Here is a 25396-nt window from a genome sequence, read left to right as displayed (position 1 = left end):
AGACATTTGCTTGCCTGCCTGGCTCTGCCCTCTGGCAGCTCTGGGGAAGTGGCCAGTGGCCATCCCTGTCAGCTCATGACCAACAAGCCATCCAGCACCCTGGCAGCTCTACATCCACCACAGCATCTGCTGCCTCCCAGATTGCTGACCCAAAGCCAACAATTCCAAAACCAAAGAAAGGATAAGTGGGAAGCTACTGTGAGGAGAGGCCAGTGATGGCAATAAAACGAAGCTTTTGGAAACCTATCAGATCTGGTGCACTGCCATCCATCAACTCCCAGCTTGCTATGGGAAGAGGGTGCCACCTGGTGCCCACTCCACCCTCCTCTAGCAAATAACTTAACCTGCTCCTCTGGCTTTTCTGGCCATTGCTCTCTAGAAGGTCACCTACTTTTCTACTATGAGTCCTCAAAACTTAACATATTCCTATAATCTCTTCATCTCATGCAAATTTTAACAGATTTTGAAACATTTTCCAACTTATTAGACACTGAAAGGAAGAAAAAAAAATGCAAGTAATGTCCCAAACCCAATCCATACGCCTAAACAAGTCACCAAGTAGGAAATGCCCACACTCGTTCTCCAACAGGGGTCCCATATAAATCAACCTGATACTTCTTGCTCAATAATTAACTAATAATTAACAGCAGGCCAGGATCCTCACAGGATAGGACAAGAGGAAATAAAATCACTACATCTTTGCTCTAGAAAACCTGTTAAAAAATTAAGGATTTTCCCCATTACTTTGCTCCTGATCTCTACTACACTACACCCAGCTAAACCATCATTTTATTTCCCATGGTGCTGCTCACAGCTACCTCAACACAAATGAAAGCAAAGGCAGTTATATTCTGATTTAGATATTTAATACTTGCTTTTCTGTACAGGATACTTAAACTACATAAAATATAAGGATCATACTGAATCTAAAGTAGAGTTTGCAGAGTTGGTGGGGTTTTTTTGTTGTTGGGGTTTTTTGTTTGTTTGCTCTTGTTTTTTTGTGGGGTGTGTATTTGCAGTGAATAAAAATCTTAAAGGGAGTGCCTTAACTGGCTGGAAGACCCTCTGAGACTGTCTCTGAGTTGGAGAAGAGATATATATTTGCCCTTTTCTTATTTAAAGCACTCAGCTGAAATTCAGCTTCATGAAATGTGAATGCTTTCTATTATTCTAGATTTTCACATCTCTGCTTTCCTCGTCAGTTCAGTGGCTGCAGCCTGGAAAATGTGCACAGGCTCCAACAATTGGCAACTTTCATCTTCTGAAACTGTTTAGTACTAAATACAATATTCATATGTCTGGGTGAAACATAGTTAAAGGAACAAAAATAAAACCCTCCCTATTACTTATTGCAAAATGGAATTCATACTTCATTTGTCACATTGAATTGAATCACTTTTTATTTCAGGACTCCTTTCAATTTAAAGACAAAACATTTCCAAGTATTTATTTGCACTTGGACTAGTTTTTGATGTAGAGCAGCTGGATATTTTGTGCCATTTCTATATCCATCTTCTAAGTACAGCATCTTGAGTGATAATGGGAATATATTTGACTTTGTTTTATTATTACATTTGAGTTGCAAATGAACTTCAACACACTGATGCCTAAAGAGTGTTGTTTTAAAACAAGGTTTAAAGTAGACTAGAAGCAAAAAATAAATACATATATACCACTTTATTATCAGGAAGATTATTTTTCCCTTTTGTTTTGATAATTCAAACTAGTTTCATTTGGGAAGGAAAAAAAAAAAAGGCAAACCACAAAGAAAAGTTGTATTTTCCATACTGTTAACCTAGAGATTAACTTATTGTTATTAGAGCTTACAATAGCCTTTCACTGAGGCCCCAATATAATGCTATTTAACAAGTTGGCACGTGCAAACAAAACAATTTCAAGATGCTACACAACTGTGTTCTGTTTTAAGCTTTTAATTCTACATTATGCACACATTCACACTTACACATACAGTGTTGAGCTCTATAATTACATGATACCTGCATACATAAGCATTTATACACACACAATTATGCATGTGATAATACTTCAACAAATACATACTTGTTCTTATAAGACACTTTTAAAATATGTGAGATCATTTCAGTATGAATGCTCTGGGAAAAAAAAAAAAATCTAAACTGAAACAGAATTAAGAACTGTACCCTAATCATTCCTGTAAAATAGAAACCCTAGAAGGGAAAGTGACAAGTTAAAGTTAGCAGGCATATCATATGCGTTAACAGAAATACCTACCTTTTTTGAGATTTATAGGGTAGGTAATTGGAAAAGCAGAGAAGTAACTGAAAATCCTATTCCTTAAAGATGAGGCAATTTCTTCTCAAGCTAAAGTACATATTCCTTTTTAAATGTAAATGTTTGAGTCTCTCTCTTCTAGTTGTGAAGTCATTTATCCCTCCCAATCAGACCACAGAGTTTCAAAAAGACAAATATCATCAAATAAAAGGCTGTTGACTGCTCAATTCCTTAAAAAGTGCCATTCATTATGCTCTGATTAGTCATAATTTCCTGACCTATAGGTTGATGAAATGATGAGCAGCTCAGAGACAGCCCTTTTACGGAGGAAACATAAGAACCTTAAAATTAATAATACAGGTGAAATTTAATTTAGAACAACATTACTAGCAAGCAAGATTGTAAACCACTGCTAGCAAAAAATAAGCTGGTTAGGGTGGAAATGAGAACAGAAGCTCTGCTCCCCATCACTCCACTGCAGCTAATAACATGCCAGACTCTGCATTTATCTCTTGCTTTAATGCTGTTCCCATAAGGAAATCCATAGGAAGAGCTGTCAGAACAGTCCCTGGCAGGGCAACTGCTTTAGAAATGGCAGCCAGCCACATCCAAAAGATAGAAGACACAAGATATTCTTCAAAAAGTACTCATTAATCATTATAATACTCTTTAATCAGCAGTAATATTTGTGTGCAAATTATGAGATTTAATATATATATATATATGTTTGTTAAAACTGAAATATTATTATTTTCACACAAACAGTTCCCAGTTATATCTTACAAAAGCTAGACCTTTAAAATTAATTTGAAAATAAAAATTGAAAAAAGCTAAAAGTCTAACTAGCAAATACTAAGCTCATCAAAAAAGCAGAGATTGCTGATTTTTTCCAAATCTTATAGAAGTTGCAAGTCCAATATAAAGCATTTTTATATATCTTCTTAATGCAATACATAACAAGCATCAGTGAGAACTCTGCTTCAGTCACTTAAAGATTTACACAGTCTATAATATGGTTGACTAATAAGATTCTATTATAGCTACTGATTGAATACTTCTAAGAGGGTTTCTTTTTTTTAACTTGGAATAAGATCAAAATGCTTGCAGATTTCAGATTGCTATTAGACAGAATAATTATATGCTAAACTAATTACAACTAAAGCAAAACCTGACTTACAACTAATTAAATTTTATTGCATGAAAATAAAGCATAGTCCTTATTTAACACAGGGCACAGCCATAACTGTTTACGAACTCACCAGTCTGTGTATTTATTTCCAGTACAATGCCTAGATCACACTGATAAAGTTGGAATGTGCCATGATTTGGACACCAAATAGCTCACTGAATAAAGTAATTCATATACAAGACAATAAAAATCAGATCAACATTCCTAAAATTGTTGCTTATATTGCTAAGAAGCAATTCTAAATGAGAAATTCTCCATTAACATCCTATTTCATTTTCATGTAGTTCTTCATTGCAGTTTTACAACATGGATCAGGTTTAAATTTCAGGAGCAGATAAGTAACTTACGAGCTTAAGTTCAATTATCAAGGCTTAGAGCTAGATCCTTTTAAAAAGCCTATTCAGACCTATAAAAATGCTGACGGGCAGTTTCCTCTGAATATGAAGTTAGATATTTCAGTTTAAAATCCCATTATTTGACCAGCTACTATATGGCAACAGTACTTTTAACTTTAGTAGAACATTAGCATGCTTGCACAAGCCTAAGTAAATAATCAGTGCTTTAGCAGAACAGAGCAAAGCAAGAGGATGCAGACATCAAGAACGAAGGGTGAATAAAATTTCAAAGAGCAGAGAAAGCAGAGTTTGAAAGAACCAGCTGAAACCACCAGACACCAAAGTTAAGCAGGAACAGACTGTATCATTCTTCTGGTTTTACTGACCCTTTCCAGAATGCTGAAAACTATTTTTTCTTGTTACAATTATCAAGCTATTTCTGCTGAGTCCATACCTCTGCTAATTTTTTCCTGTCCTTCTACTCTTAGGAGCCAAGGGCACGACCACCATACTATTGGCTCACGTGCTCAGAGGTCTTTTCACAATATCCTATAATTTTGAACAGATGTTGTATAATTCAGAGATCTTAATGTAAAGATTTCATTAAATAATAATAACAAAGTAGCAAATATCCTTCAAAAAGATAAGATGATGTTAAAGGCTCAAAACCTAAAGGCAAACTAAACTGTCATATGTTCCATGTGTAAAATGGCTGAAACTGTCCATCCCTTCAAATCATGCATATCTAAAATCTGATTCCCACTACAAATATATTTTATTTATATAAATGTTCTAGTCCATGACAAGTATAAAAGCATCTTGACTTCTCCCCATCATGTAAAACGTCTCATCAGACTGCTCAATCAGAAAACAGAAGGGAATGGGCTAGCACTTAAGCAATTTTATGAACAACGTAATTAGCTCTGGTTCGCAAAGATATCTCTAGTCTTTCCTTCTTTCTCCACATAACTCATGCTGCAGGGCACGGTTTCTCCTCTCCACCAAGACACCTGGACTTGTACATTATGCAAATCCAATGCCTTTGGAATCTTCTTCTGGCTCTCCGTTTATTCGAAAGTGACTAACAGGTTCAAAATTATCACAGGGGGACTGATACACACATGACTGTGTAAACAGTTCCTTTAGAAAACTAAGTAAAAACCTTGAAAAATTATTCAAATAATTAAAAACAAATAACAAAGCACACAAATAAAGAAAAAAAGAGTAGATATTTGAAAAGCAAAATGCAATACAGAATAAAAAAAAAAAACAAACAAAAGGAAGAATAAGAAAAAAATCAGAAAAATGTAAGATGAAAAGCAATCATCTAAGTGCTTCAGTTACACCTATTCATTCTGCATGCATATGGTTCTCATGTTTTATCACATTTCACTGAAAAAAAACATGCTGGTTTTATCTGAGAAGAAAGGCATCTAACTATTGAATAAGCAGGGAAGTTAATAATGCAGATATTCTGAAACAATTTTATGCATCACTGCACTTGCATAACAATCTTTAAAATATAACCATGATCCCCCCCACCATTGAAGATTTTCATCAACTTGGTACAACTTAACTTATTTGCAACAGCCAGAAACCACAAGGGGCTTGCTACCTTAACTTCAATTTCCTAAAAAATGTTTACTTTCTTCCAGATGGCAAGATTAAATTACATAAACACTGTCAGCAAGTTGAATCCTCAAATGTATTCATTTCCAACACAGAAGCTTCAAAACCATCTATAATTTTGTTACTGATGTTTGGAAACAGCTGTAGCTGACATGGCTGCGTGTTGTATATGTCAGCGTTAAAGGATTAAATATTCTTAACCCCCGATGGAACAAACCTGCTCTATTAGCAAGACACAGTATAAGGTACATCCGAGACCAGTGCTACAATAGGAATGTCTTATTAGTTCACTGATCAACAAAAGAAGTCAAAGATAATGTATTTGGTCTTTCTCTGGAGAAATTCTGGGGAGATAGCTGGAATTTCACATATACTGGTATTTTAAAATATCAAATGGCTTGTGGGACATTTAAGCTTACTATCTATATACAGAAAATATTTTTAGATAGCTTTATTTTTATCAATTTCTTAAAATATTTTTTAATTGTGTCATATGATTCTACAATCAGAAAAAATAGAAGAAACCTTTATGTTCCAGTTTTGTGTGGGTTTATGTAAAAACAGTTTATACAAATGATGTATAACCTTAGTAAATCCAAGTGTATACTTGTGAACAATCTTCCTTGGGAAGGGTCCTTCATATGACTGAATGCCCCACGCACATGACTGAAATCAAAACTGTGCTGATGTCTTCACCTAAGTCAGACAGGGCAAAGGTCAGCAATCAACTGCAAAGCTGTGTACTTGAATTTCCTTGTTATAGGGTTGAAGAACAGAGCAACAGCTCATGACCAGTAGGAAAAACCCCAAGCATTGTGATAAAGCCAGGAAGGAAAGTACACGCACTCCACACACTTTTTCCTCACTGAGCACATATAAGTCTCAAAGCCCTGTTCCATACACATTCCTGAGCCTACTATTCCATGGCATTTTCACATTAAGGTGAGTAGGAGAGGATGTTTCTAAGTAATGTTGCAATTTCCTTGCCTACACTTGTTTAAAATAACCTCTTTTATAAAAAGTACCAGATCCTAAATAAATTGTCTACACCGATGGGAGGCATCTCTCCAGCCTGAATGGAAGCAGAGGTAGGTGCCATTGCTGTGGGGAAAAAATGGGAAGCAGAAGAAAAAAATGCATACAAGCAACATGATTTTTGGTACTTTATTGGAAATTTTGCAAAGCCTTGCAAAAGAATGAGATGATAAATTAGGGCTGCCCTAGAGAGTTCAGCACTTCAGCAGATCACATGGAGAGTTTGAAGTAACACCAGAGATATTTTCCTGTCAAGATAACATAGAATTTTTTTCTCTTAAATATTTCCTAAGGTACATTTTAAATTCAACATGTTTTTTTATTAGACTTTCATGTCTTCCCCTTTTCCCTTCATTTTCAACTCAGTTTTGGCTATTGCAAGAAAAGCTCTCCTGCTTGTCTGCTTCTACCCTCCACTAAATACTTCCAACCCCTTTCAGAGAGCTGCGTGATAGGGAGGAGTAAGAGACTCATCTTTTTCCCCATTTGAACTCCACAGGCATTGCCAATCCACCTAATTCCAAACCTAAATGAGATTTAAGAATTTCATTTCCTCACTTTAACACATGGAAAATCCAGGTTGTTCCTTTTGTCCCATCAATTTAGGGTATGCCTTGGCAGCAGAGAGGCTGAAAGCTGTATTCTGGGGCATTGAAATGAACATCGGCAGGAACAGACTGTTCCATCAATTTTGCTACCACTTTCCCACAGATGCAAGCTGTTCAGTGCCCTGCCATTGGGAGAAAGTTGTCCTGTGGCAAAATGCTATATACAGTATGATAAAAAAACCCCATCTTACTTGATATTTTAGGGGTTTTTGCACATCTGACATATCCCACCCTAACTGTAACACACAGTAACAATTTGGAGGAAGAAACACAAGAACAAAATGGTAGAACAGGTATCTGTAAAATTATTATTTTTTCTTGTAAATGTTTACATACTTGCATGCTATATGAATAAGTAAAACATTTTCTTAGTGACATAATACTCTAAAAAGAATAGGCTGATGAATTACAAAGACTAGCTAGTTTCTTTCAAATCCAGTATACCCCTATATCTCATGTATTTCTGCAATCTAAGGTAAAAAATGATGTTTGCACAAAGTATTTTGAAACAGAAAAATGTAGACTCTGCAGAAGGCACAGGCAACCTGATTTACAAAGAAAACAACATATAACACGACCCCTGTATCAAAGTTAGAGCAGATGCACAATTGCAAGGTCACTCTCCCGTCACTGTTCAGACTAGGTCAGCTGTTGAAGACGTATTACTCCAAGCATGCTTGCTGCCGTGACACAGACCTCCCAGGCACGAGCCTACCTTCACACCAGACAGCTTAACTAAAATGTCTCTATTGCTTAGGAAGGTCACAGCATCCCACACTGACACCCCAATATGTACATATCTGTGCAATATTAATTTCAGTAGGCATAGAGTCTCACGGTCAGACTTTTGCTTTACTAGACCATCTAGCCAAACACCTCAATTCCTCAGCTCAGGAGAAAGTCTTCTGGTTTCAGAAAAAACATGGGGACTGAGCTGCATCATTACAATTCACATGGATGTCAGCAGATTCAATTATCTGGTCCTCAAATCTGGTGAAATAAGTCTGTAAAGCTATCCAATATAATTGCTTGGCATCAGCACCAGAACAGTATGAGTTCTTCTCCTGCCCACTGCATTTGTTAACCCCACACCGACTGAGCAAGCTTTTATTCTGTCCTGAACACACATACTCCTTGTGCAATAGCAGTAAGGAACTCCAGCTCTTGGGAGTTCATTGTGCAGAGCACAAAGCCCTGCTAGGCAAAGTGTAAAACAATAAATAATGACAACAGATAAACAGGGTCACTAGATATCATGTGTTTTCAAGGAATAAAGTATTGCATTAAATATTTCAGTAAAGCTAAACACTCAAAAACTCTCTAGTCAGACAGATGCTTTGTTCACCACTTCAAAATAAGAAAGGCACATGGAAATCAGAAAGCTGCTAAAAATTACACTGAAAAGTGGAGAAAGTAATAAGGATTAAAATCAAACTGGCGCTGAGTCAGAGTAGCCTACAAAAGTTAAACTGAAAGAGCCACAAAATATTCTAGCCATCCTTATGGACAAATGAAAGCCAGCCATCTCAGTCCACAAATTGTTCATGATGAGCTGACAGCAAAAGATAAAGGACATCTCTTAGAACCAAAACTCAATGTTCTCTTTTCTGGAGGACACTGCATTCATTCCAGGGCCTTCTTAACAATGACCCCCAGACCAAGCAGTAGGCAAAGATGCAGTTCATGATTCACAGTTCACTATGGGCAAATGATTCTCTTTCTAAAGACAGCTTAAAAAATCTCACTTCCCTAACCTTACTTTTCCGAGCTGATCCAATGACATTGGATCAGAGGAAAGGTGATGGATGAAACAGTCTCTCTTTTCAAGTAAATGGTCCTTAATCTCACAAACACAAAAGACTTTGGAATCTAAATGTTTTACACACTACTTGAGTATGACTTTTTCATCTCAGTTGTCATCCAAGAACTTTCTAAACATACAATGAAAACATCACCTTATTGGGAATTCTCTAGAGGTGTTTTCCCCCTTTGGAATAATAATCCTGTTTGGTGAGCTGCATCCTCCACCCCATGACTTTTCAACAGATGCAGAGTACAGACCTGAAGCGGCCGAGCACTGCACACCATCTTCCTCCTGCTCCAGGACTGTTCAAGCAGGAGCTCAGCCACCTCCACTCCACCTCTTTGAACCCAGCGCAGCTCAGCTCACACTGTTTGAAATCAGGTTAACATTAACTACTCCGGTGTGTAAACTGGTAAGGGTAAAAACACATTAGGTCTCAATAATACACACCTGGACCAGAATATGTCTTAGCTTGGATTCACGAGACTAAACAGAAAAATGCCAGAATTATCACTGTCTGGTCTTCTTTTGTAAAGGTTATTTGGACTGGTTTGTGGGTGAAACACACTATTCTATGTCATCATCTTTTCTTTCAATGCTCCCTTCTAGAGAAGCATGGTCAAGCTCCAAATACTGTCCGTATCTTTATCTTTCAAATACTTCTCTTTCTTGGTAACTACCTCACCTCTGAAAAAACATCAAAATTCTCCTAAGTAGCAACTATACATAGGGAAGTAAGCTTGTGATCCAAAAAGGTAACCCAAGTCATATAAGGTCTTTACCAGACTATAGAATTTGGTAAAACACATTCATATTGCTGTTAATGCATATTTTTACACTCTTGAGAAAATGGAATAAGAAAATTTTCTACTCATTTTAACTGTGATCTATACAAATCAGTGAAGTCAACTACCTAATAACAGTTCTATAACACCAAAACAACAGACTTCTACCACCCTAGCTAAAGAACATGAGCATCAGTCCTTAGATATTAAACATTTCTCCTCAATGACTTCTTCATCTTTGATTCACAGCTTTACAGGGTAAGGTGCAGCTGAGAAAAAAAAAGCAGTGAATCTACATTCACAAGGCATACTGTACACCATCATGGGAATATTTTTGAGGCTACTTAATTTAAGGCCATGCCTGCGCTACCATGTACACTTTAGAACAATCTCTGTTTTCACTGATGGCAGCAGCAAGGAATTGATGGTATTAAAAGGTGTGAGCTGCTGAGCCTGTCACCTAAAATTATTAAAAACATGGTTAGTCAGCACCTTGTTTCTTCGTATATACCCAGCAAAGTTTTGCAAAGAAATTTAATCACACTGGAACTAGGAAGCAACAGTGGTGATGATTTTCAAACAGAAGGAATGAAGTGAAAATGTCTTCCCCTTTGAAACACGGCCATATTTGAGGACAGGCAACTCAAAACCACAGCTTGACACACTTCACTTTATGCAGAAGTATAGGCTTCCAGCAAACTGTAAGACAAATTAATGCACCAAGTTGAAACTAAGGTCAAGCCAAAAATAAGCCTGTAAAGAAGATGAACCATCCTCCATGCCACCTAAGGAGGAGTCAGGTTATATGAGGGTCCTGCTCTTAAGTTTTTGTGGTCCTACAAGCAAATTGTCTTTCATTGCCTCAGTGCTCAGGTCTGTAAAATAAGGGTAAACTCCACAGGTTTTGTGACATGCAATAAACACCACTTGTAACTTCTATTCATGAACAACTGAAAAAGGTTTGGAGCATCAGTTGTGTTTCAACCTGTACTGACAGCAGTTCTGTTCTCACTGAGGGGACAAGCATGCAAGTCATGAGAGGGTGGGCGCAGGTACCCATGCACACAGGAATAGTCTGCTGAATTACATCAGAAACACTGTGCCACTTACAGCATGAGAAATAAAGAATTTTTAAAATCTATTCTATTTAATTTTGGAACTGTTTACTTTGCCACATGATTTTCATTTTATAGTTCTTCCCTTTGCATGTGCAAAACTAGTCCCATGTGGACCACAATCTGACCCAAAGGCCAAACTGGTAATTGTTTCTCTAGAGAAAAACAGAAGTCTACTCCAAAAAGGCACACACACCTTTGGCTTCAGATTTGGACTATAAAAGAGGTAACAACTCTTAAAAGCAGAAAGTGGTCATGTTTTTCCATCCTAGTTTTTCAGTATCTATGTATTCATGCTGTAGACACATGCTTTAATACCACATAATCCCTTTTAAAAGTGCATTTCCAGGCCCCTTTGCAATTTCTTATTCCCAGCTTCAGCTACCGATTCCTTCCTCTTGCATGCCAGCTCTAGCAACTGCACTGTGGCACCAAGAGACACTTTGCAAAATGAGCTAGCAAAGACTAACTCAAAAAAGGAAAAGGAAAATTAACGTCAGGGGGAAAATATATATTTGTGTGTGTGTATATATGTATGTATCTATGTGGCTCTTTAATACAGATAAATTCTGGCTCAGCCCAAAGTCATACCAACTCTCATGTCAGCACCAGGAATGAAGGAAAAGGACACTTCTGGAAGATTAAAAGAAGCTGTAAGTTTTCCTATTCTCAGATGCATGCCCTAAGCATCAGGCTGCAATGACACATCCCCCCTTCTTTGCCCTCTTCTGATCCAATGAATCTGTTGTTCATGGGTAACAGACCAGCCCCAACAGGAAAAATAAAAGCATCAGCATCATAACCTATAGCTAAGTGATGATGACCTTCTCCAGGAAACTGAATTGTGCTGCCTCCAAACAGCAAGGCTGCACAAGGCATAACCATAAGTCCATCACAGAATGCAGAATTACCTGCTGTCACATCAGCTGGTACTAAAGGGAAGGGTTAAAGTGTGAAAACCCCTATGATCCCTTTATATATCCATGTCTGGAAAGAGAAATAGGTGGGCAGAGGCAAAAGCTGTATAAATAGCTGCATCTCCTCTCTTTCAGGTTTGTTTGTCAGACAAGGCAATCAATTCCAGGTTAGTCTTTCCTTGAAAACTTCTAAAAGCACAAACCACCAACATAAGCACTGATAGTGCTGACACTACTGACAACGTCTGCTATTTCAAAAAACACAAAATACCAAAATGCATAGGCTAAAGAAATCAGCCCTGTTACATCCTCTGTAAACAAGTGGTGATTGCTAAGACATCCCTCCTGCTGCTGGAGAATTAATGCAATTTGAATACAGAGCAAGGGAAGCATAGAATCACTTATCACAGAATGGCTTGGGTGGGAAGGAAACGTAAAAGAACTTCCTGTTCCTGCCCACTTGTGATTGACAGGGACGCCTTCCACTAGACCTGGTTGTTCAGAGCTGCATCATCCAGACTGACACTAAAGACTTCCAGGGATGGAGCATACACAACTTCCCAGGGCAATCCGTTCAGCTGTGTTGTCACCCTCACAGTCAAGAATTTCTTCCTATCATCCAGTCTAAACCTACTCTCAGTTTGACGTCATTCCTCCTTGTTCTGTCACTACATGCTCACGTAAAACGTCCCTCTCCAACTGTCTTGCAAGATCCCTTCAGGCACTGGAAGGTGACAATTAGGTCACCCCAAAGCCTTCTCTTTCCCTGGCTGAACAACCCAAATTCTCTCAGCCTTTCCTCATAGGAAAGGTGGCCCATCTCTCTGATCATCTTGGTGACCCTCCTCTGTGGACTCTCAATATCATTGCTGTTCCTTTTATAAAATGGTGTATATGGGGAAAAACAACCCCACCAAGTAACCATGCGGTCCTACTACATGAATGCACAGACAGTTATTGGAGGGGGGAAGATAAAAGGCAGTCTTGTATTTCAATTTCCTCTCTTTTATTTATGGTTTCTCTTGGTCAGGTTAGTCCCAAAGGTTTTCTGCTGTGATGCTGAGCACGAAACAGAGCAACACACAGAGAGTCAAAAACAGACATTGCCAACTCATTTCTAGGACCTACTTTCCTCCTGTAGGTGTTTCTATTTAATAAGTAAGGAAAATGTGGGTGTTGTGCTACTCCCTTTCTTAAAACAAACTAAAAATGCAGTCCTGTCCTTGTATTCCAGCCCTACACCTACCACTATGCTGTGGCTGTCTGTCGAACTGAGTCAGTGCTACTACCAACCTAGCAAAAAATAAATGAAAATTATAAAAATTGAAAATTAAGCATTCAAAATTGCTTTTAACTATTCTGCTGCTCTGAATTCGCTATACAGATAAGCAAACAGCTTATTTTACAACAATGGAGAGGGCAACAGAGAGGATAGGATGCAATATGGCAATTTTTTATTTCTAAAGGATGCACTGACAGCTTATAAAACCTTCAAATGTTAATCAAGCCACCACCTTATTGTTTTTTAAAGACAATTATGAACCACCACAGAGGAGATGAAAGAAAAAGCAGCTCCTGCCCTTGTCGCCCAAAAATCATATAACCCATCTTCTGCAAGTTGAAATTGATATCCAACAGTCATTTTCAGCCATCAGGGAGAAACGGAACAGGGCTGAGTGAAGCAGTTGTGTGAATGGCACAGGAGAGCAGGAAAAAGAAATATTAAGACCAAGCTTTTAGAAACCCTGGTACTTTTGGTTTGTAGGATATGAAACTAAACTAAATATATTGGTAATATTATGAGAAGGAAAATAGTCCAATCTACTGTCCATTTACATTTTTGAAAATATCAATGAGCTAGGACAGTTTTAACCGTTATATGCAGTTAACCCTATTTTTGCACATTTTCTAATTTAAAATTGTTCGAATTGCATTTAACAAAAATATTCAAAATACAAATACGTACAGTGCTTATCTGTTTATAAGCAAATAATGTATAAATCCTTTTCCCCTGAAACAGTATCAATGCAATCCATATTAAAACCAGGAAACATTCTACATATTTGAAGCAACATTTGCTTCTAATATGCAGTTCCTGTACTTTAATGTAGAACTCAAGGTCCGATTTTAACCTGCGGACAATATTCAACCTACAAATCATTGATGAAACTACAGTTTTCAAACACCTATAATGTGATTTCAGTTATAATACTAAAATTTTAATTAACATTATTATTAAAAAAGAAAACCTGAAAATAACTGTAGTTCCAGTCAAAGAAACCCTTAGCTTCCACACTGTTTTTACATGCTTCCATAGCTGTTGATGCAGTTTTGATTGAGGCAGCACGTATGAAATGCCGTCTGTTTAGCTTAAATCACTAAAGTGAGACTACGCTTCAGGCATCTCAAAGCAGAGCTACTGCAGAAAGTGTCCGGCTTTCAAAGCAGTGGGGAGAAGGTCACGACATGCCTTAGACCTTCACAAAGACAGCTCATTTGGATGCCTAATCCTAGGCAGAGAAGATCCCTTATGGGCTGCCTCGTTCCTTTTCCTCCATGGAGTGGGTACGACACTGAAGCACTGCCAAGAAGGTTCTGCAAAGAAACCTCCTTTAGGTTTCACTCAGCCTCTTGGGCTCACAGCCCACGCGGGATTGCAAGTGGGTTTACGATAGTTCAATGTGATATCTGGTGATGTAGCTGTCGTTTAGGCTAGATGTAAGCAAAGCCTCTTCACAGACAAAAAGTGATGGGGTAGTGGACTTTATTTTTTTTTTTCGTTAATATTAAAAAAACTAGCATTGTAACTTGTTACTCTTGTATATTTTTTAACCAACCAAAGGAAAATAAAAACTTGTAAAAACCCCTACAGATTTGATTCTCATAATAAATCAGTTAATATCATCTTTAATCCAGTGTCACAAAAAAAACCTTAACAAAAAAGCTGTTAATCTGGTTTTCTTGCACGACACTGCCAATAAACAGCTAGCTATTTTGCACTTATTATAAACCAGCAAACTTAAATTCTGTCATGTGAGCAGTATGTAATAATTACCAGGTGTATAGACTAAAATGAAGCTAGTTTTTACTTAATATCTAAATTAATTGTATCAAGTTTCTAGCGTAGGAAAACGTACTGCACTTAACAATGATTCTAACATGGAGAGTCCTCTTTTATGCTTGTGCACTCCCAAAAATCCTCTTGTTAAGCTAATAGGAACAATCTTACACAAGCAGGGTGGAAAAAATATTACTCCTACATCAGCTTACAAAACACTAACATTTGTTCATTTAAACTGATTAAAACACAAATATGATGCTTTAATTCTGAGCCTCATAAACAATTATTTTTGGAAGTGTAGTAATAGAATTACCATTGGCAATGAACAATGAATTCAGGTGTGACACCCAAATATTAAAATCAACACCCCCAAGGACTGCAAGGAGTGCAACCAAAAGGCTTGGAATCACACAACAATTTAGGTTGGAAAAGACTTCTAGAGGTCATCTTGTCCAAAACCGCACTTAAAGCCAGTATAATTAAATCAGGTCTGTGCTAGCAACGAGTCTTAACCTCTAAATTAGGAAGCTGAAAGCAAAGGGCTTAATGGGAATGGTCCCCAGAACAAATACATCTCTGGTCTTAACTGCTAAACCATGCCCAAGAATTGTTTGGGAGTGCCATGAATGAGTACAGATCAAAAAGCCATAAGGGAGCTCTTTAAGAATGAAGCACATAGATGATGGTGTCCCAGCACGTGGGAAAGTGACAGTGCTGTGTTTAACACGGCAGCACAGGCGTGCCCCCTTTCGGACAAGTGCACTCCTTTGTGAGGTTCAGCAAATAAACAGTTATTGGATTTGCTTGTTCCAAATGCTGGGAATGGGGGTGAAAACCATCCCAAACACATTTAACAATAAGGTTTGACTGAGGACCAGAGTGCAGCCAGCCCATTCTGTGCTTTATGGGCTCTCCATAAAAACTGAGCAGTTCATCAACTCATTCCTACTCAAATATTTACCAGAAAAAGAACACAAAGCAAAGGTAGATTTATATCAAAGGTTACAGGCAGAGTGTGTAATCCTGTATCAAGAAAAAAAAAGAAGAAAACGCATGCTGATTATTCTCAGACTTTCCTCTGAAAGCAATGAGCCTAAGCCTATAGAGCACTGATCACAGGGACAATGCCTATTCACTACACAATCTCATTGAAGTCCCTGAAACTACCAACTGAACAGATTATTTAGAGGTTTTCAAAACTGGACTCAATACCACCCAATTTCCTATTTCTTAAACTCACATTTAAGAATTCAGAAGACGAGTTCAAGAAAATCTGTATGCCCTATGGCTCACGTGATAAAAATCGAATACTTGTAATTCACAAGAGGAAAAATCTAAAGTACTCACAGGTTATTAAAAAATTAAACAGTCTTTTATTCTGCACTTTCTTTGAAAAGTAAGGTTTTCAAATGAAAAATCAAGATTATTCTACTCGCATTTTAACTCTAACCAAATAAAAAAAAATCTGATATAACAATAATGACAGCAAAGCAACCAACAGTAAATTTTGCATCAAATAAGCAAATACAAAATATTCTGCCCTAGATCCTTGAATGAATTTTAATGAGCGCCGCCATTTTGACTGAATGAATATTTTATTTTGGACCTCAGGAATTCTACCTCCTGATGACGACAAATTATGGGGAGAACACAGGAAAAACTCCTACCCACATACCTTTTTTAATTACAATATTTAAAGTATCAAGCCATATTAAAACTTCTCATTTAAAGAGAAAAGCTTATGCAAAACCCCAGATATATTACATTTCTATTACTGATCTGCACTGATTAAGTAAGAGCTGACTTATGCAGCTAATATTAAATTTAGAAATTAAATACATGTCCATATTATATGCAGCCTAGCTGGAATTCACTAGATTAAACATACTAATTAATTTGGTCATGGTGTGCTTTGTATTATAATTCAGCATTTATTTATGAGGCCACATATTCAGTTTACTGAATTTAATGTCTGCACTGTTCTTAAACATATCATTAGAAGTGCTAACATTTTATATCATTAACCCTGTATCAATCCACAATTAACACGAAATTATCAAAAGACTAATAAGAGCAGCTATGAATTTTTAAGCTACTTAAAACATTTCTAAATGTAATTATAACTATTTCATGCTAAGTGAGAGCTGATATTTCATTTTCATGCTAAGATACTCTTCACTCAAGACAGAAAATAAAACCCCAGCTTTCCTAATCACTTATTACTTCCAGGTTTCCTGTAGAGCACAGTCAGTCATAGTTGTATTTCTGAGGTACCATAGCTTTAGATAGATTGGATTACTAGGTGGGTCTTTTTTCATACTCTATCAATACACAAATGACTGGAAAACTTCCTGATAGGTGATGAGCATTTCTGCTCCCAGCACTCACTGAGATGTCACTGTGGACTTCAGACCCTAAGTTTTTTTGACACTTCCCAACATATTGGCCTGTGTTGAAATCACAAACTTCAGCAACTGACAGATAAATGAGGGGAAAAGGACAAGTCCTCCTGTAATTTTGTACTGTACGTTTACTAAGTCAGTATTGAATGGCCAAAGTACATGTGCAGATACACATCTATATTTAAAAAAAAGTCTGCCAGGAAAGCTTTTCATTCATCTGCCACCAATTTACACTAAAACGAAAGTAATAATATTGAAGATTAGACAATCCAAAACATGTGTGCATGTACACATATTACCAAGATCTGAAAAAGAAGACTTCCTACCACACGATATGAAAGGGCTCCTTTCTGCCTAAATTTTTAATTTTCTAACTAGTTATGGATGAAAGAAAATCAAATTCAAGGATTTCACATTTATCAGTCTGATATACCAAACATAACCTAGAACTCCTTAGCACTCTCAATTACCTGTTTATTTGTCTGGACTAAGCTCACTCACATTTGCAGAGGTCCAGCATTTCTCCAGTTCCTTCATTGGTTTAAAAATACAACATTTCTGCCTTCCAGCATGGGAACAATGGTGAACAAACGGTAATTTAGTAACTGCTGCCTCAATGTTAAGACTTCCTGCGACTCTGCCTTTGTTGCTAAAGTAATACACAAACACTCCCAACTTGTAACCGAGATTTCAACCAGCTCATTTGTTGGAATATAGTATCTTTCCTCAGTTCCAGTTGCATAGATTTGGATGCTGCCACTCAACCTTTTGACACTGAAATCAAAAATCTCTCTTAAAAGGAATAGGGAAACCTCAAATACTTGAATATATTCAGTAGTATCAATAAAGAATGTCTTTCTTAAAAAACTGATTTAATAAAATTAATTATTTTCTGCTTTGCCAAGTTTACTAACAGAATAAGAGGTTTTTTCTTATAATGGAAAAAACCCATCTGAGCCATGATGCTTTTGAGAGGCACTAAAGTCTATTCAAATAAGCCATGTATTTTACAAAATGAAAGAAGTAAACTGCTTATTAAAAAAAAAAAAAAAAAAAAAAAAAAAAAAAAAAGAAAGAAAGGTAAGAGTTAAAGCAAAATCGAAATTGAAAGTGTTTAATGAGCATAGCCCTACATGTCATGACCCAGAAGGCAAATGGCAATGTCTTCCCTGAGGTGAGCAGAGCTAGGCTGGTTTGCTTTAGCTGGGCATGTCCTAGCTGCACAAACCTTCACATGTTCAGCCTTCAAAACAAAATTACCCCACCTACCCCAGCTTTCTATAGGTATAAACCACAACAAAGCTGAGAGAAAAAATATTAGCAATACAATTTGGTTTTAGATTTTTGTTAGAGAACTGTGATATTATTTGCTTTTAATAAGCTGCTTTACACTCATTAGTCTCAAGTATTACATTGTGATATTTGAAAATAAATTAACAATTTGCTGTGGCAAGTAACATTTGATATATTTTTGTTAAAAAGATGTATTATTGCTCCTGTCATTAGAGTACAAACTTCTTGAGATAAGTGCTGGTCAGTTTATTTATGTGGAGCCCCAAGCATAAAGTTTCTGTAGAATTTCTTTAGAAAGGTCAGACAAATGTTCAAAGGATTATAATGAGAATGGATGAGGCCTTTGAAGGACTATGCAGTCTTTCATTTGCTAATCTAAAGTAACACTTATTAGCAATGATGATTTCTTCAACCACTACATAGCCACCCCCCTCCATGAACCAGTCAAAGTGTATCAAGGACTTTTATGATTTAGGAATCTATTGCTTTATTACAATAAATCACAGAGGTGATTAATTTTCCCCCCTCCTCTAAAAATTCTCACACGCAACTTTCTATTCAACTCCTGCCAAGAAAAATGTTTTAAATCTGTATTTTACCAATTTTACCCTTGACGGTTTTCTTAAGACACTAAAAATTGTCAAGACTCAAATAAGGAAATAAGACACATTAGTTCCTTTGTATGTTGGCTTAACCGCTGTCAAGAATACTATCAGAAATTCAATACAATGTTGAAAAATAACACCACCAACACAACTGATTTCAGCACAACACTTTCTAAGTTCCACACCAAGATAGCTTTTACAATAATAACTGCTGGCTTTCTGAATGTTTTTCAATGTTGTTACAGGAAAAATTGAAGTAATAATATCTTAAGATTTTTGCAAGCTGCAATTTTACACTTCTGTAATTCAGATGCAAAAGACACATGTAGATATTAACTCATGAAATTTAAAGGTTTACAGAATACAGATTTTAGACCATCATTATAGAAAATATTCTCCTTTCTTTCAAAATTAATTACTTGAAAGAATAAACCAAGTTGGCAAACCTGTTTTGCAGTAAAAATTTCTGCAATCATTCCAGGATTTTGCCAGGGATGGAATAGAGGGATGTTGGGGGAGAATAGAAAAAGAGGCATGGAGACTCTATTATCACTTAATTATAATCCATAGCTAGTTCATGTTAAGATTTTCATTTTAAAGATTTACTAGCAGTGTGATAAAAATATAAAAGTCAGGAAAGTGACCAGAAATAATTTAAAACATCTTTTCTCAAGTTGAAAAGTTTTCCTTTATATACAAAGATTGAACTTGCATTAATGAACTCCTAATGTAAAAGTGAACCAAAGTTACTATAACCTTTAACACACATTTCAGTTATTAAGATATTTTGACACAAAGTTTTACTACAGCCTCCCAGTTCACGAGTACATAACAATCCAGGTAATTTGCTGATTTTAGTGGATTTGCAGAGTATGTTAATCAGTGCTGAATTCAGTACAGCACCTTGCAGTTTTTCTAGTTTACTGTTTTGCTTTCAATACATCTAGGCACTAATGTTTGCAATTAACTTTTTTTGTAGACACAAAAATACACACCAAGTATCAACAACCTCAACCCGTTACAGACTTAATTTGGAAAATTTAAAATAATTAGGTCACCTAGGTTTGAGCTTACATGTCGAATTTCAGTCTAAACTATAAAAGCACTCCCATTTCTTTGCAAGACTCACAGCATATATCAGCACAAAACAGTTCCAGACTTAAACTACTTTTCAACCTTGTGTCATCTAAGTATCAGCTTGGCATAAAATGTATTTTAAAACAAGAGTAAACTGCCCACAAGTCGAAAGTATGGAACACGCAGACAGACTTGCATCTAAGAAGGCAATCAGAGATAGAGTTTGTGTTGTACTCTCCATTTTATTATGTTTAAGATACTATTCCCTTCATATTTGTTCAGTAGCAGCTATTTCAGTTGCAATATTAAAATGAACCTGTACAAATAATGTTTATTCCATAAAGCCAGACTGAACTAAAAGGTGAGGAGCACTTAGAGCCTGATGGTCATAAACATTTTGCAATTTTATTACTTCTGATCTGCATAAGACCAGAAATACTTTTATGTTGCAATGCTTCAGTCGCAACATTCTGTTACTGTTTGCATGCACACTTGAACTAAAAGACTAATGTAATTAGTCCAATATGCAAACTTAAAATATTTACTGAATGCAATTAGTACATCTTGCAAGAAACACGTAAATAACTAAAATTTACATTTAAAGTACTATCCTCATAACAGATGCATACACCTATATCTTAGAATTGTTTACAATTTTTAGAGGTTTCTCATGTGTGTTTTTTAAATTTGGCCTTTTTAAACTTATTTTTCTCTCAATATTGAGGAAGCTTTTTATTTTTTTCCTGGACTTTAAATGTTTATTCATCACACTCAGCAGCAGTGTGTGACCATAGCCTAGTGGTAAAGAATTAAACAGTGGTGAAGCTGAGACCAAAGGGTGCACAGACAGAATGTGCAAATATCTCACTAGCTATTGAAACAAGCACAATCCTTGCTCCTTTTAAAAGAGAAAAAATAGCATTGGCATGTATTTCAGTAACTATGCACGCAATATGCAGTAGGTGTGCACCTTGTCATTTGAAACTAGCCTTCTGAGTCTTGATTTCAAATGCTAAGGCGATTCCTCCAAACAATCCAGGAGACATGCATTGTAACAGCACGTAGTGATGCACAAAGACACTGTCTGTGCCTCATACCTGTCACTTCAGACTGTCTGTGAAGCCCAGTACCACAGTAAGGAACACCATTTAATATAAATGGTTTTAGGTTTTCGTTTTAGGATTTTTGGAGTGTGTTGGGTTTTTTAGCTTTAAAAAAAAAAAAAAAAAAAAACCAGCACAGCATTTTTTTCGAACATCCCTGTCGAGCTTCAGTCAGGCCACAGAATGGGCACCGGAGTCGCCTGACCCTGTACTCAAACTCCTGGAACCTGTAACACTTGTTTTCTAACAAATCACCTCTGGAGATGGAGCAGGCTTCCTATCAATCACTAACAAGTTAATTCCACATAATAAGGCAGGTTCGGATGCAGACTGATACATTGTGAAATGCTGTATCTAAAATTGATTGGAATAGCACTCAAAATGAATGCAGCCCTCCAAACCACTTCTTTGCTCAGAAACATTAATCTCACTTATAAGGAGAGCTTCATAATGGTAATGCTTGGTATGAAAAAAGTATGAAATAAATCAGGTTTTATAAGACACAGCAATTAATCAGTTTTAGAACTAAGGAAAGGCTGTTAAAGCGGCACATTTTTACAATGGTAAATTCTTTAAAAAGCCTCTTTTATATCTAAAAAATTAAATGTTTAGGGCTTTCTTTTAATTGTCCATCTGACAGTGTGAACCCCAACCCTAACTCTGGGTCCCTGAAATGTTTTCTACAAGCTAAAATTCTGCAAATAATACTACTCTGTTAGAAAAATGAATGCTTTCTTTTAAGACACTCTTCAGTCTAAGAAGAATTGCATGCAGGTATCCTGGAAGGACTTATTTAACTAGTTAGCGTGGGGTAAAAAAATTATTTAATCAAACCATGAATTTTCTAATAAACACTCTAAAATTATTTCTGATAAGAGTTTTTGCCCTTGATACAGCACAAACTTGCAGATGATAGTCACATTATCACTACATTTACTAAAACAGTAAACCTAATAAGTTTATATGTCTTCATTTAATAGAATGTATTCTCTATAGTAAAGTTATTCTTAAAAGAAAATAATATTATATAGATATATTAATCTTATTAAGAATCTCTAATATGTAGTATCAGTATAGCTCAAATCAGCCTCTAAATCTTACACAAGCGCAATTTACTTGCATAACATTTTGAAAAAAATTTTTTAAGATTTCTCTATAAAAATTTTGCTCTATAAGAATTTTATAGTTTCTCTTGCGCACTGACAGAGAGATGAGTTTTCTATAATAGAAACACAGCATTAAGTACAGTATTACTATAAATATAAGAGCAGCTCTGACCTGAAGCCTTAGCATCTCTGGTCTTTTATGTCTATATAGCACAATGCCCCTTCACAAACAGCACCTGATCCTCCGAGTTGCTGGGCACTCTCAGCTTTTATTGGGCCTAATCCAAAACTGATGCAAGTTAGTGGGAGTTTTTGCATCAATCTACAGGGGCATCAGTCTGCACAATGCTCACTGATTTTAACTGAAGGTAAAGGTTCTGAGTATCTTACTGAGCCAAGACTATAAACTGTTAATTGTTGGGGCTAGGAGATGACAAAAAATACTTCCAGGCTATTATTTCATTTTCTAATATCTTACAGAGCTTCTATAAAACAGATGTTTATTACAGCAGCCATTGTGCGCTCATTTGTAACTTTAAATCTAGTTTCTATTAATATATCCTTTTCTTCTATTTTTTCATTTAAACAGAGAATAATTACTCCCAGCTCTAAGAGATTTGACTGAAGTACCAGTCTTAACCTGCTAACTGGATTATGAATGTTATTTTGGATTGTTTTTCCTCAAAACATCTTAAACAAAAGAATCTCAGCGGGGTCAAGTATTTCTTATACCAAACAGCATCTTTTATCTCAGTGTTCACTCGACTGAACCCCTTTCCATTTTTAATCAGATGTATGCATCTAATATTTCTGTACTGTTGGCTTTTTCCCCTCCTCTAATTTACTAGACCATTGAAAATAACCCAGCAAGTTCATAGTAGCAAAACTTCAGAATTGTAAGCTAATATTTTTTCTCAACTTCTTCTATTTTTCCAAAATTTGAGTGATACAATTTTCATGTATATTCACACTTACAAAGGGGCCCTTCTTCCAAACTATTTTTATATTATACCAAAGTGCATTTCATGAATTTTTCCCTGCATACAATATTAAACTAACCTCCTAAATGGGAATGCAATAATAATTCCAAATAGCACTTGGATTATTTTAGAAGGGAAGAGCAGTGGTATTTTTCAGAGAGTGTCTTCAAGTGTTTTACAATTAACTTTTCTGTAAGACCATAGATGAACAACATTTATACTTCAATTTATTATTTACTAGACAGAATTTTAGGATCCACACAGCCACAGAATATCGCTACAACTCTTCAGTGGTATGAAGCAAAATACTTTGCCTGAGGAAGTATATATAAAATGCAAGGGTAGCAGTCAAATAAAACCAAACAAGCATTGAACTAAGGCTTAGCTTAAGAGACACATGATATTCAGAAAGTAGAAAAATAAAACTGCCAAAGTTTTCATATAAAAATATTTTATATGTAAATATTTAAAGGAGACTACATCTACATGACACATTATGGAAGCTGCTCCTTTTAACAGAAACTTTTAACACTGTGAGCACATCAAGATGGGAGTTTTGGTATGCTCTCTTTTTACATTACTTTGCTTAAAAGCAACTTTATAACATAAAACTTTAAGTCCACAGACCAGTGGATCTGCTTCCTACATACACGTGAAGAAAAACCCCACCAGACACCAGCAATGTTTGGAATTTCGCGGGGGAGACCACCCCTTTCCCCAAACCACAGTGACACACGATTTCTTTGGTCGCCATGTGTTTTCTCTGCACAGTAACACGATTTTCACTACAGTTTACTGACTAGACCATTCCAGATGCGAGCCTCAGAAACCCCGTCCTTTAGCAGGAGAGCAGGTATAGCCCCGGTAGCAGCTCTGGAGCACAGACCACCCGGCAGCCTGTCACCGCCCGCCGCCGCTTGACAAACGCGCCGCCCGAGGACGCCGGACCCGGCGGGAGCGCCCCGCGCCCGCACAGCCGAGGTACCAAACACCAAGTTCCAAACCCACCATAAACTTGCTCGGACGAGCTCTCGCGCCTCCGCCCGCGCCGCGACGCTCACCAGACAGGAGTGCGGACACTTCCGTTTTTCTTCCAAAAGTGAGGATGCCGACTTGGGAAAGCACCGAAACTGCTGCTATGCCCAGTCCCGCCGCCGCTCCGCACCGCCGGGAGCGCGCTCAGCCCCCCCGGGAGCGCGCACACCAGCAGCCCCCGACTCCGCTCCGAGGCCGCCGAGGCCGCACAGCGCTGCTGCCAGACCCAAACCCCTCCCAACCCCCCGCTCAGCTTTCCGCCCGGCACCGCGGAGTTTCCACATTAAGTTGCATCCCCGGCCTCATCCTCCTGCTCCCCCGCGCCCGCGCAGCCCTACCTGGGGCCGCGCTCCTGCCGCAGCCGCGCGTCCCGGGACGCCCCGCGACTCCCGCCCACCGCCCGGCGAAAGTCCCGCCGCCAACGGTGCCGCCGTGGGGGAGGTGGGGAAGGGAGAGACGGAGGGCCGCAAAAACCTCCTCCGGCCCCCGCGCACCAGCCCCCAGCCCGCTCTCGTCCAGGCGGAGGGCAGCGGCTCCCGGCTCCCGCTGCCGGCCAGACAGCCGCGGAGCGCAGCGCGCCACTTACCGCGGGCACGCCGCGAGCCTCGCCGCCTCCGCGCCCCGGCAGCAGCGCGGGGGAGAGCGGCGCACGCCGGCACTTTGTCAGGCCGGGCGGGCGGGAGCGGAGGGCGGGCGAGAGCGAGGGGAGGGCCGGGGGCCGGGCGGGGGGAGGGCCACGAGTTGCTGCCCGCGCCCCGCGCCGCGGGAGCTTACGCGTCCCGCGGAGCTCACTTTCCCCGCCTCCTCCCCCGCCGGGCGGGCTGGGAGTTTGGCCCCTCTTCATGCAGGAGGGGAGGGCGAAGGTACGCGCACAGCGACGTGCCGGGGGGCCGCCGCCAGCACCTACTTTCGCCGTAACGCGGGGGACCCGGCCGAGGGCCCCGGTGTTTCCCTGCGCTGCCCTAGGCCGGGACACGACCCACCGGGCTGCGGACTCTCAGCCTGCTGCCCCCTCCCGTCCCCGCCGCTCGCATGGAGTGCCGTGGCGCGGCTCCCACGCTGAG

At 38.2% G+C, this 25396-nt stretch overlaps 1 protein-coding gene across 1 annotated transcript in view; it reads right to left on the bottom strand.

Moving 5' to 3' along the window:
- Positions 1–25113, bottom strand: part of TENM3 (teneurin transmembrane protein 3) — a 407391-nt gene extending 382278 nt beyond the window's left edge. The window contains exon 1 of the mRNA XM_041479936.1: positions 24671–25113. The gene's annotated coding sequence lies outside the window, so the exon portion shown is untranslated. The remainder of the gene's footprint in view (positions 1–24670) is intronic.
- Positions 25114–25396: the final 283 nt, after the last annotated feature.

This window comes from Pyrgilauda ruficollis, unplaced genomic scaffold, assembly GCF_017590135.1.
Source record: "Pyrgilauda ruficollis isolate IOZ18807 unplaced genomic scaffold, ASM1759013v1 scaffold5, whole genome shotgun sequence".
In the NCBI taxonomy this organism is placed as follows: Eukaryota; Metazoa; Chordata; class Aves; order Passeriformes; family Passeridae; genus Pyrgilauda; species Pyrgilauda ruficollis.
The sequence above is the reverse complement of the archived record's forward strand: the minus strand, read 5'-3'. Positions and strand labels throughout refer to the sequence as shown.